Raw genomic sequence first — 13,355 nt, forward strand, 5'->3', positions numbered from 1 at the left:
TTTGGGAGTGTGCCCAAAAACTGGTAGCATTGCCACTCTGAATAGCAATGCTTAATTGCTATGCCACTGAAACAAATGTAATTAATCTTTTTAACAGCTAGTATGCCGCTAACTATAGAACAATAGAAAATCAATCGTGTCTCGCGTATATCTGCACACCGGCACACAACGGGCTAAAACTATTCTTGAGAGGGAGAGAGATTCGTGATAATACTTGCCTCCAAATTGACAATTTAAGGTTACCTTTACATAAACCTGAACATTAATTTCCCATATCTCGGACTTTAGAAATATTCAGGGTTGCATTATAATTTCTTATATTATTCCGGTAGACATTAAATTATTTTTTTAAAGCATTTAGGATTCAGCACAGCTACGTTGGTTAAAAATAATACACAAAAATAAGATGCTGCTGTATGCTTTATCAGTTCAAAATCGTAGAAATCGTGATAAGAATTACTTCAAAATACATAAAAAAGGATTTTCAACTCCATTTTCCCGTATAACAATGCACACACACCCTCCTCTCACACGCATCTACCCAATACATCGAGTTGTCACCACCAGCGAGTATAAAATACTACACATAGTTAGACTATCGGATCGCTTTGTCGACCTGTCCGCCACGATCGATAATTATGCACTTTTGCTGCATTACGGCTATGTGTCTCTGCCACCTCGTTAGTCTAGTGGTCGCAAGCGCGGCTGCTGTCCTCGAGGTCTCGGGTTCGATTCCTGGTCGGGCCGAAATCGCTTTATGGGTTTTCTTAAACCTTCACAAAGCAGCCCGTAGTCTGGAAGTTGGTGATTTATTCACCCGTGCATCGGAGAGCACGTAAATGTCGGTCCTGCGCCTGATCTCTTTCCGATCGTGTCGGATTGCCGTCCCATCGGGTTATGAGAGTAAAGGAATAGTGAGTGCACCTGTGTCTGCGCAAATGCTTGTCCACTATAATATGTCAGCGCAGCTGGCTGATCTCCTTAATTGAGAACAGCCTTATTATGTGTCTCTGCCAGGAATTGTTGGGAAGAGTTACCGGGGTCCTATGGTACTTTAACATTGGTTTAACTTAGTCATCATCCTCCGAGCCCTTTCTCAACTATGTTGGGGTCGGCTTCCAGTCTAACCCGGATGTAGTTGAGTACCAGCGCTTTACAAGGAGCGACTGCCCTATCTTACCTGCTCAACCCAGTTACCCGGGCAACCCAATACCACTTTTATTTATATGTATATAATAGTAACAGCAGAAAATAGTTTGTCTCCGGGTGCGATTATATTATCTTTCCGTCTTCTAAGAGACTACAGGCCCGTCGGCACGCGTTGTTCCACGCACTCCTCAAAGAGAGTCAGCACACCCCAGTGGGTCAAACTAGGGCCAAAGCCAGCTGGGACCGCGGGATTGTTCGAGTTACCGCGGCCCTGGTACACTGTGAGTTGCAGAAGGAACATGGTGGGTTTTAGTCAGTAAGAGTCTGACACTCCCTCACGCTGCACCCACAGCGGGTCACTTACTAAAAGGGGTATGGTAACATGTTTTTACCTTTGAAGATTTTGCATTCCATAACAGACCCGCTATATTTGACAGACATATTAACTCAACTTTACCATAAAATCAAGTATTTATTTAATGACAAAACATTAATAAACTTATAAGTACAAGGTAGATTTGTACAAAAAATCCTAAAACGCCGACAGATTCCAACCAGTTTATTTCTAAAACACGAGCCTACCTTTGACACTGGAATATCAACAAAATGTCATAATAACATTAATATAAATACTATTTAACATATTAGAGAAATTAATCTTTTGGTACTAATGCGACAACATTAACGGGAGTGTCAACATGTATCTAAACTTCTATACAAATATTATAAAGAGATTTTTTGTTTGTTTGTTGGACTCTGGCTCTGAAACTACTGAACCGATTTGAAAGATCTTTCACTGTTGAAAGCTACACTCTTCCCGAGTAACGTGGGCTATATTTTATCCCGGTACGTGAAGTAGTTGCCACGGGAAGCGGGTGAAACCGGGCTAGTATACTTATATAATACAGAGGATTTTTCCTGCTTGTTTGTACCCCAAAGGCTCCATAACTACTGAACCGATTTGAAAAGTTCTTAGAAAGCTGCACTCTTCCCGAGTAACATGGGCTATATTTTATCCCGATACGGGCAGTAGTTTCTACAGGACGCGGGTAAAATCGCGGGAAAGATAAGTTATATGTCCGTACATTTTGGTCGTCTTAAAGCTGTTTTGAAGGCCGATGATAATATATTACGCTTAATATAAATTATGTACTTAAAAGGATGATACACGGAAAAATATGTCGGACTGATTAATTTTGTTGTCAAAACATTTATTTTTGTATGAAATATATATGTATATGTTTAGGTATTTAAAACTAAGTAATTAATGTATTAACAGGTAAAAGGTACCTACTTTTAAATATATTTTGTTGTTTGTTGAAAGAGCTAAAATGTTATGTTGCTACGGAGATCACTATCTCACTTCTTTAAAAATATACCTACTTAGGTATAAAAGTAATTAATTATTCATTTATTTTCATGTTTTGTTTTTGTTACTATAATTTTATAATCTACAATTTAAGGTGAGTAGACTAGCAATGATGCTAGGTTACAGCCGTTAAATGGGTCGATAGATCACAGGTCATTACGAGTACTTCTGTGCTTTAGAAGGCAGAAGATGATCTTTGGTATTCGGCGTTACGGGTAGTAAGCAGCAGAAAGTTTGTCATACGGTCTTACCAAGCGGGTCCAAACCTATTGGGTTTCCTGAGCAATTTAGTCGAGGAGGTCAGATGGGCTGTCGCTTCATTTAATACATTGGTACTCATAGCTTCCCATCTGGCACACTGGTACTCAGCTGCATCTGATAGACTGGAAACAGACCCCAACATTTTTGTAAAAAGGCTAGACAGATGGCTATCCAGTATAACAATAATTTAATTCGGATGTCTAATAAAATATGACATTCCTAGGTCACCTATTCGAATTGTGGTCATTAGACCGCAATTTCCTAGTATTTACTTGGAAATAATCTAGCCTTGTTCAAATATTAGCATAATTGATTATGTATCATTAATATCAATGACATTTGAGTATTAAAGATACAAGGATTAGACATATTATACTAGTGGGATAGTTGGTAAAGAACCAACCTCTCAAATATGAGTGTGTGTCGACTCCAGGTCAGGTAAGTGCCAATGTAGCTTTTCTAAGTCTGTATGTATTTTCTTAGTATATCTTGGATACTTATGATGTCCTCCTAACCGATTATCGGCTACGGCGGCTGTTCTCATGTAAGGACATATTATAGTGCACGAGCATTTGCGCAGACACAGGTGCACTCACTATTCCTTCACTCTCCTAGCGCGATTGGACGGCAATCCGACACGACCGGAGAGAGAACAGGCGCAGGACCGACATTTACGTGCTAACTGATGGCTTAGTGGGTAAAGAACCAACCTCCCAAGAATGAGTGTAGGTTCGATTCCAGGTTAGGCAAGTACCAATGCAACTTTTCTAATTTTGTATGCACTTTCTAAGTATATCTTCGACATCAAAGACCGTGTTTCGGATGGCACGTTAAACTGTAGGTCCCGACTGTCATTTAAAGATTCGTTACTGGTAGTCAGAAATTTGAAAACTAATAGACAGATTTCAAAAATTCTTTCACTGTTGTAATCTGTTTTTCTACCATGGTGGGCGAATTATATTTTTCCCATTAAAATGAAAAGCAGTTTCTCGTTTCTGCCAACTTATATTAACTTTTCGGTTGACATCTAAACTCCCAGAGGTTTTAGGATTTCGCCCACAATATTTTCGATGGCAGATTAAGAGTGTTATTTTTAGGTGAATGGGATGAATTTCAACTGAGCTTTTAATATGAATCAGTCTACTTTTAATACATTTTGTTGAAAAACATTTTGTATGAATTCATCAATAGTATTCGGTTGAGCTGATAAATATAGCTGATAATATATCATTCTCAATTATTGGGATACCAAAAGATTTTTCATAAAGGAAAAGTACATAATTCCTGAGAATAGCGCGTTTAACCAAATAACAAACTTCAGTTTTTTTAATATTAGTTCCAATGTACATGGTAATCGCCTATAATTATTTTTATGAAGTATATATTTTAGTTTTCAAAGTCGTGGTGGCCTAGTGGGTAAAGGACCAACCTCAAGTACGAGGGCGCGGGTTCGATCCCAGGTCAGGCAAGTACCAATGCAACTTTTCTAAGTTTGTATGTACTTTCTAAGTATATCTTAGACACCAATGACTGTGTTTCGATGGCACGTTAAACTGTAGGTCCCGGCTGTCATTTAAAGATCTCTGGCAGTCGTTACTGGTAGTTAGAAATTTAAAAAGTACCAGACTGACTTTAAAAATTATTTCACAGTTGGAATCTGTTTTGCTACCATGGTGGGCGAATTATATTTTTCCCATTAAAATGAAAAGCAGTTTCTGGTTTCTGCCAACTTATATTAACTTTTCGGTTGACATCTAAACTCCCAGAGGCTTTAAGATTTTTCTTCACAATATTTTCGATGGCAGATTAAGAGTGTTATTTTTAGGTCAATGGGATGAATTTCAACTGAGCTTTTAATATGAATCAATCTACTTTGTAATACATTTTGTTGAAAATATTTTTATTAATCATCAATTTTATATTTTATTACTTTCTCTGTAAATGAGATGCCTTAAAAATTTCATACTGGACGAGTATAAAATAATACAACATAATTCGTGAGATTATTGCGTTTAACCAAAGAACAATCTTCAGCTGTATGAAGATAAAGATTATCTACTTCCTATGCCTTTTAGGTCCAAGTCCTCCAAGATCACCTAAAACCAACACGGAACGGTTTTGTTGTCTGTTTTGTTTTTATGACGTTTTTGCTGTCGGTGATATACCTTTGGAAATTAAACGGAAAAATTCGTAATAAACAGTTTATTTAAGAAAACTCACGTTCATATTGTCGGTGAACTTGGGCCAGTATAAACATTTAAATGTATTTACTTTTACGAAAAATAACGCTAATTTTAGTCAAGAGCTGATAAACCTAGTCTAATTAATACTCTAACCACAAAATTAATATCAATAACAGTGTTTCATAGTTTGTTTCAAATCTATGACTCAGTAATACTCGGTATGATTCACAAATCTTCGACAAAAACAAGGATATAAGGTAAACGTCTCTGTAACTGGCTGTTTTAATTTTGTAGGATTATTTAATTTTTGAGTAGATAGAAGACTTTTGGATGTAATCTCTTTTGATGTGTTTTTCATTTTTTTCGAAATCCTAAGTAATTGAGTTTGGTAGGGATCCGTAGAGTAAGAGTAAAATGGGACTCTAGACTCTACTTATGAATTACGATACTTAGTTAGACAGTTGAAATTTTAGAGAATGTTGTACTTACTTATTTTAAAAGTAAATAATTATACGACAATAAAACCAATTTTTGATGAGATTGACAGTTGACACTATAGCAGACACAATTTTTCGGTGATTTTGTAAATACGGAACCCTTTGTGCACAAGTTAACTCGCATTTGGCAGGTTTTAAGACATTAACACGAGTTTTTATTTGTTAATTTCTTTTAAAACAGGGATGATTTAATACGTTCTTTGGTTTGGTTGTTTGTTTAAAATACAATTTAAGACAAAAATTGGGTCAGTTAAAGAGTCAATTAACAATATTTGAAGTCGTAATATCGCTTGCCGACTTCAAGCCAAAAGAAATTGAAATTTTCAATTATGTGCAAACTTTTTTATAAAATTAAAGAATAGGTAAACTGTGTAGTCTCAAAAGTAAACTTCAGCAATAACCCGTTTTTATTTACATCATAAACAGTCAAAGGACGTACAAAACGTTAGAGAAATTCAATACAGTACCAATTCATTGATTTAGGCGTATATTAGTTAACTCGCGGTTTCAGATCAAACGCCTAGCGCCGTTAATTCATGCCTAAACTAACAACGACTAGTTTATTTTGTATATTAAACAGTTGACTAAATGTACCGCCAAACTGGAGACTAAACAGTCGGCCGACTGTTGGTTTGTTCCACCAGTTTTTCTTCCAAGCAACAGCATATAGGACGAGGTGAAGGGCACGCGTTTTGGAGGCAGTTTTTGTAAATTTGAGCTTAAAAGTACTGATTTTCAGCCTACTTTGAATAAATGACTTTAATCTTTTTTTCAAAGTACGCACATTACAAAATTGTGAATCCAATCAAAGTTTTCAGTCGGTCTGATACCGGCTAAATACCTGATTTTTGTAATGTGCGTATTAAAATTCATCTTCATACTGTTTTATAAGCCCAAAAACTATCGGTCGGCTAAAAGTTTGCAGTGTGCGAATACTCTAAATGTTACGCTTTTAATCCTAGTTCAGTTTATGTAAATTTTGGTTTTATTTTAATCTATTTTGCCGAGTTTGAATGAAAGTTAAGTATGAAGGTGATTTTGAATGAATTCTATCTTATTTTAACACGTTTTATAAAAGAAAATATACAAGATAATGTCATACTGTGGTACAGTTAATGTCAATTTTGTCAGCCATTTGAGAACATCACCAGTTACACCGATGACGACCAATTTTGACGCTTTATAAGTTTTATTTTTGATTTTATATAAGCTTAGTTTTCGTTAAAATATCATGATACAGTCATAATTTAGAGGAATGAAGTAACTACTTAAATAATTATAAAAGATATAGTACACTTGATTTTACATTGCGACTGAGGGAAAAGGCTAGGCAAATTATTGATTTTACATCCTTTATTATGCCTTTATTAAGCTCATAAGCTTACCAAATTCAAAAGACTAAATATGCGTTCTCCCAAAATATTCTTACCGACGACAATAGTTGCTCACACCCTAAATCACCCACAGTATTTGCACAGCGGGATTGCTACAAAGATACCTATTAATATCAATATAAAAACTATTAAGTATTTGCTATACTTAATAACTATTTGATTCAAAATAAAAGATACCATAATTCTAAACTTGATTCTAAGAAATCATTAAGTAGGTATGAACCGATTTACTGAACTCATAGTTTTATTTATGCAAGCTACGTCTAAATATTCACTGTTGAATAGGCAAACACTAGAGTGTCAAGTTTTTACCCTATGTATTCCTACAACTTTCGAAAGTTGCCCTCGATTTCTCAAGGTGCCCAGCATCAGATCCTGACCTGATGAGAATGGGACTACCTCGGAAGTATACGCTATCAAACAAAAATGAATAATCAAAATCGATTGATAAATGACTGAGTAATCGCGTAACAAACATACAAAAAACAAAAAAATACGGTCGAATTGAGAACCTCCGCTTTTTGGGAAGTCGGTTAAAAGTAGCCCATGTTCTTTCTCAGATTCTAGACTATCTGTGCACCAAATATTTGCAATGGTCCAGTTGCAGTTTTGGTGCGAAGAAAACTATGAAATAATCTGCTTTTATTACTGCACGCTAAGTAGGTACCAGTGTTTTGTATGGAGCGACAGACCATGTGACCTTCTCTACCCATTTACCGGAGCAATCCCGTACCCCTTGCTAAGACTATCTGTTATTTATTGTTCTAGCTTCAAATGATCGTCGAGACCCACCAACTGAAACTAATATGTGCGAAACCCTCTATGTGTTACACAGCTACAGGCACATAGTTCTTAGGTAAAAGTAGGTACAAAACATCAGTCCTGTCAGTCAGGAAACCAGGACTGTAGAGTCTGAAATCACCAACCCGCATTGAGCAATCGTGGTGATTAATGCTCAATCCTTCTCCGTGTGAGAGGCCGCAGCCCAGCAGTGGGACGATATAAAGGCTGAAAATGAGAATCTCAAACATGTAATAATTCCCCAAGCAACTCATACCGCGGGAAACAACCAGTATACATTCTTCAACAATAAGAGTAATAACTAAATGAAGTATTAACTAATAGTCAAAACGCAACAATAACTCGATACCTGTCATCGTGCCGATACAATCTAACAATCGATGCTCCTCGATATAATATCGATTCACTATCGATAATCGAGAATCGAATGCAATAATTGCTATTGTTAAACGGCCAGGAGATATGTTTTTTGTTTTGTCTATGCTTTGTAATGTTTAGAGAGGTCTGTTGTTGATGGGAATGTTGTTAACCGACTTTGAAAAGGTGGTTGTCAGTTTGATTTGTATGTTATGTATATGTTTGTGCGCGATTTTTTACGTTTCTTTGAACCGATTTTTATGCCGTTTGCAGTGTAGGAGCATGTCAAACTTATGTGACGGTTTATTATTAAAGTCGTTTTATTTTAAGTAAATAACTTTTTCATGACTGTATCTTCTTACCAGCCATGATACTAGAAAGTGATGCAAGGGGTTTTGGGGTGCTGTCCAATGTATAATATGATTTGGAAAAATTATTGCACTGTTGGAAAGCTACACTCTTTCCTAGTAACATTGGCGTGTCTACGCAGTGCTATAAGTATAGCTTTATATTTTATTCTTGTACGGGCAGTAGTTTCCCGGAAAGCGGGTTAAATCACGGCCACCACGGGACAACGGCTAGTTAGTGATATATGTTGAAAAAATTCTTATAGTTACGTCCTTTCTATATATTTCTGATCTCTATAACAGAAATACCCAAGTTCAATGACGAGGCAAAACGTAAGATTCTTTGCGATCTGACCGCCACGGATCATAGATATAGCTGGATAAGAATAATTACAATTTTGTTATTTCTCTTTCATCATCATCAGCCTCCGAGCCTTTTTCCCAACTATGTCGGGGTTTGCTTCCAGTCTAACCGGATGCAGCTGAGTACCAGTGCTTTACAAGGAGCGACTGCCATATCTGATCTCCTCAACCCAGTTACCCGGGCAACACCTTGAGTACTGGCTTCTGACTACCCATAACGACTGCCAAGGATGTAGTATTATTGAAAGGTTTGATTCATTTTGATTCGGTATCGGTTGTTGAAAATTAAATGAGGTTGTGGTTAAATTTTTGGAGTAGGAAATTAAAAAATAGTAACACGCTGAATAACTATTATACTATAGGTATAGTTAGGTACTATTTGTTTCCCAGGGTTTAGTCGGAGTCCTGCGGAAAAACTTTCCGTACCTACACAGATACAAAGTAGGTAGTTCATGGTTTTCCTCGATAAATGGTCCCTCTAACACTGGAATATAGGTACTTGTTTATGTGTTCAAGCAAACAAACAAACTACCTATTTAACTTTATGACATACAGGCATAGTTGTAACATCGGAATATATTCAGACGTATTTGAGTTATTGAGCATCAAACGCGCAAATTGTTATCTTTCTTATTATAGTGTCATATATCACCTGCAAATAAAATCAGAATATAAATAAAACACCACAAATATTTTTCGAAATAGGAAATATAACAATTTCTTATCCAATTCTAATAGATGTTGATCAGACAAAGCAACAAAGGCTCAGCAATGGCCGGGTGTGCGCTGACAGACAGACAGACAAACCATTCGTTATTATCTACACTATAACATCGATATCTACCTCTAATACCTACATGAGGAAAAATGGCTGACCAAGTCTGGATTTTGGCAAAAATTAGGCCTTGAAGTATAATTTCAATAACCTATCTGAGATATCCTTACTGGAGAAGATTTTCATTGGAAATACGGGTAATGCCAAAATTCAATCCCTATCCAAAACAACGAATAACTAGCTTTGTGTATAAACTCGCATTACATAGGTTAAAACTTTTCTGGTATCGCACACCTATGTAGTATATTTTGTACCTATGTTAAAATGTGTATTGACATCACGCTAAAAATACTGATCTGTTGAAATTAGGAAGGTAGAGTACAGGTTGTCTAAAAACTGAGAAAGGCCTACCTACCTACTTTTATCCGAGTGTGAGAAGTAGTTCCCTCAACATACTAGTGGAACAGCTAGTTTAAATTGTGTAGAAGATTTTGAACCTTAAACGATAGAGCTTTGTCATTTTAATGTGTTTTAAGTATTAAATATCCGTGTATTTCTACAATTAAGATCTACTATTACTGTTCTAAAAGTAAGAATATTAAATAAAAGTTAATTTTACACAGGAAAAAGGCTTGGCTGATAACATTTTCATTTCAGATCAGCTCAAAACCAATCAATGTGAACTCTAAAGTGCGATTCGCTGAAATAAACCCGTTTGAAATTCAGCCTGTAGGACTATGTATTTGTGATTAACTGAGGTATGAAAAGGATTTTAGATATGGCAGTTTTACTTAGGTATTTAGTTTTTACTAAAATCTGTAAGTACCTACATTATATTTTAAAATAAACTAAATCTCTATTTACATAAAAAAAAGAAAACTTAAAACTAATAAAGCGCGTTTTTACTTATTTTATTATAGTTATTGCTTTCATAGTATATAAATGAAAATAACTCTACCAGAATTCCTCGAGATAATAACTAGAAAACGAAGTGATATAATATATTCATACATGCTCTGGATATAAAGCTGTACCAATGACGATTATGTAGGTAGAGATATGAGCCTAGAAGGACCTAAGAGTATAAAGATAACTATTCCCAATCGTAAGTGGAAGGAAAACCCTTAAAAACAAATAAAATGGTGTCACAACAGTAAAAGGCGTTTTTCACGACACTCTCACTTACTGTGATTGAAAGTAACAAGTTTCCTCATAAACTTAACGACCAGCTTTTAAAGAATTGGAAAGAGATCCATTTCTTTAATTACTGTTTATTTTATATTAGCTGTTGCCCCGTGGTTTCATCTATATCTCTAGACCACACCACATCTCCACATCAAGCAACTGGGTATATTATGTCCTTTCTGAGGTTCTTTCTAGGATCTAGACACACGGCAGTGTGTCCGCCAAGTTCGAGCAAAAGCGACACACCGGCCGTGGGTTATATTACACGAACCATTTCGGGCCAAATTCGACCCCTGTAACTCAAAATCTATTTTATTTACGCATATCAAATTTCTAGTATCTGTTGAGACCCCCTCACTTATCTAAAATACAAAATTTCATTAATATACCTATTGTAGGTCTTGAGATATTGACGTCAGAAAATCGCTATTTTTACTATACACTCACTGACTGACTGACTGACTGACTGACTGACTGACTGACTCACTCATCAAAAACCTAGACCACTTCCAATGGTCGTATTGACTTGAAATTTGGCATGGAGGTAGGTCTTTATGTCAAGGTAAAGGAAAAATCTGAAAATGGCCAAGTGTGAGTCGGTTTCAAAATAATGAAGGTGTTTTATACCCGGTGTAAATTTATACCCCTAAGGAACTAATGGTCGTATTGACTTGAAATTTGGCATGGAGGTAGGTCTTTATGTCAAGGTAAAGGGAAAAATCTGAAAATGGCCAAGTGTGAGTCGGTTTCAAAATAATGAAGGTGTTTTATACCCGGTGTAAATTTATACCCCTAAGGAACTAAAACGAACTAAATTTATTTATATTTATATAATATGTATATCTTCGAATGGTACAAAGGTTTGTATTTAGTCAAAGTAAAGTAAAAATCTGAAAACGGCCAAGTGTGAATCACTTTCGAAAATAACGAATGTGTAACTTTGATCCACGAACATAATATATGATAACATGTCATGTCAGTCAGTTGGTAAATCTAGTCCATTTAGTTAATCTAGTTCATTTCTTTGTAAGAAACATAGTGCATATTAAAAAATCTAAAAAATAGTATAAATGAGACATTTCTTTAACTAACTTCATCATAAGAAAAAAATAAAATAAACAACCTTACAAAAATAAATGAAATCCCACCCAAAACAAAAATGTGAAAGACTGCCAAGTTCGATAATATGGGAATGCTTCGCCTATAAAAGAAGTGAGATCTGAATAAGTACCAAGTTCCATACACATACCTCAGTTAAAAATAGTTACTTTTTAATGATGATTACTTGGCAAGTTTTAATAGAAAATTAAATACTTGATTCATTGCGTTTAGTAGGTTTATAACAAGGTGTATGAAAACTTGCTAAGTAACATCATTAAAAGTAACTATTTTAACTGAGGTATGTGTATGGAACTTGGTACTTATTCAGATCTCACTTCTTTTATAGGCGAAGCATTCCCATATTATCGAACTTGGCAGTCTTTCACATTTTTGTTTTGGGTGGTACTATATTACATTAAACGCCGCCCTCTCTTCTAACTATTTTGCTGTGCCCATCAGGGTCCATAATTGTGACTACCTCTATTATTTTATATTTTCCACCAAATGTATGTATATTATGGAATGCAATAAATCTATACATATAATAAATGATATAATATGAAATGATATCTTTGTACTAAATTTCATTAAACATTTCGGTTCTGTACTTTTGGCATGAAAGCATGTTAGATAATAGAGTTACTTTTGCATTTACAATATTAGGATGGATTGGCAGCCACGTTTTCTTTGATATATTGACTGTTTCATAAGTATTGAAATCGCTTTGTGGGTTTTAAGAAACTTTTACAAAACAGCTTGGAGTCCGGGTGTTGGTCATTAAACACCCGTGCATCGGAGAGCACGTAAATGTCGGTCCTGCGCCTGATATCTCCAGTCGTGTTGGATTGCAGTTCCATCGGGTTATGAGAGTGAAGGAATAGTGAGTGCACCTGTGTCTGCGCAAATGCTTGTGCACTATAACATGTCCTGCGCAGCTGGCTGATCTCCTTATAGAGAACTGTCACTGTTGTAATCTGTCTCTCGAAAATGAAAAAATGTTAAAATCTCGAAAATGCCACAAAACGCGACATTTATTTACCTTTTTACTCTAGTAAAGTACTAAAAACCTATAGCAGACATACCATATCTAATATTGATTAGTTTCTCACCCTGAAAGCTAAATCCGTCTAGACTATGCCGGTCATTCGAATGAATTATTAATCTATGCGTTCCATTGAAGTTTGCCGGCTGTCAGTTATTTTTGACATACGATTCTATCTGATGGGATTTCAGGGTAAAACTGTTTGGAAAAGGGTTAGGGGCGTAGTTAAAAGTTACAATTGGTTTGTTATTTAATTAATTGTTTTGTGAATTTGATAAATTCATGTTTAAATACTGTTTTACCCGTGTCTTGTGGGAGCTACTTCACGTACCCGGATAAATAATGGTCTATAGACTATGTGAATAAATGAGATATCAAATACTGAAAGTTGTATAGATTATTTTTACAATTAAAATTAAAAAATCTATTCTAGTAAAAACCTACAAACTACTTAATCTACATATTTACAAAAATACTGAAATATTTTTTAATCGGTCCAGTAGTTCCCTAGATTAGGACGTGCAAGCAAAC

Source organism: Helicoverpa armigera, chromosome 27 (genome assembly GCF_030705265.1).
Source record: "Helicoverpa armigera isolate CAAS_96S chromosome 27, ASM3070526v1, whole genome shotgun sequence".
Taxonomy (NCBI): domain Eukaryota; kingdom Metazoa; phylum Arthropoda; class Insecta; order Lepidoptera; family Noctuidae; genus Helicoverpa; species Helicoverpa armigera.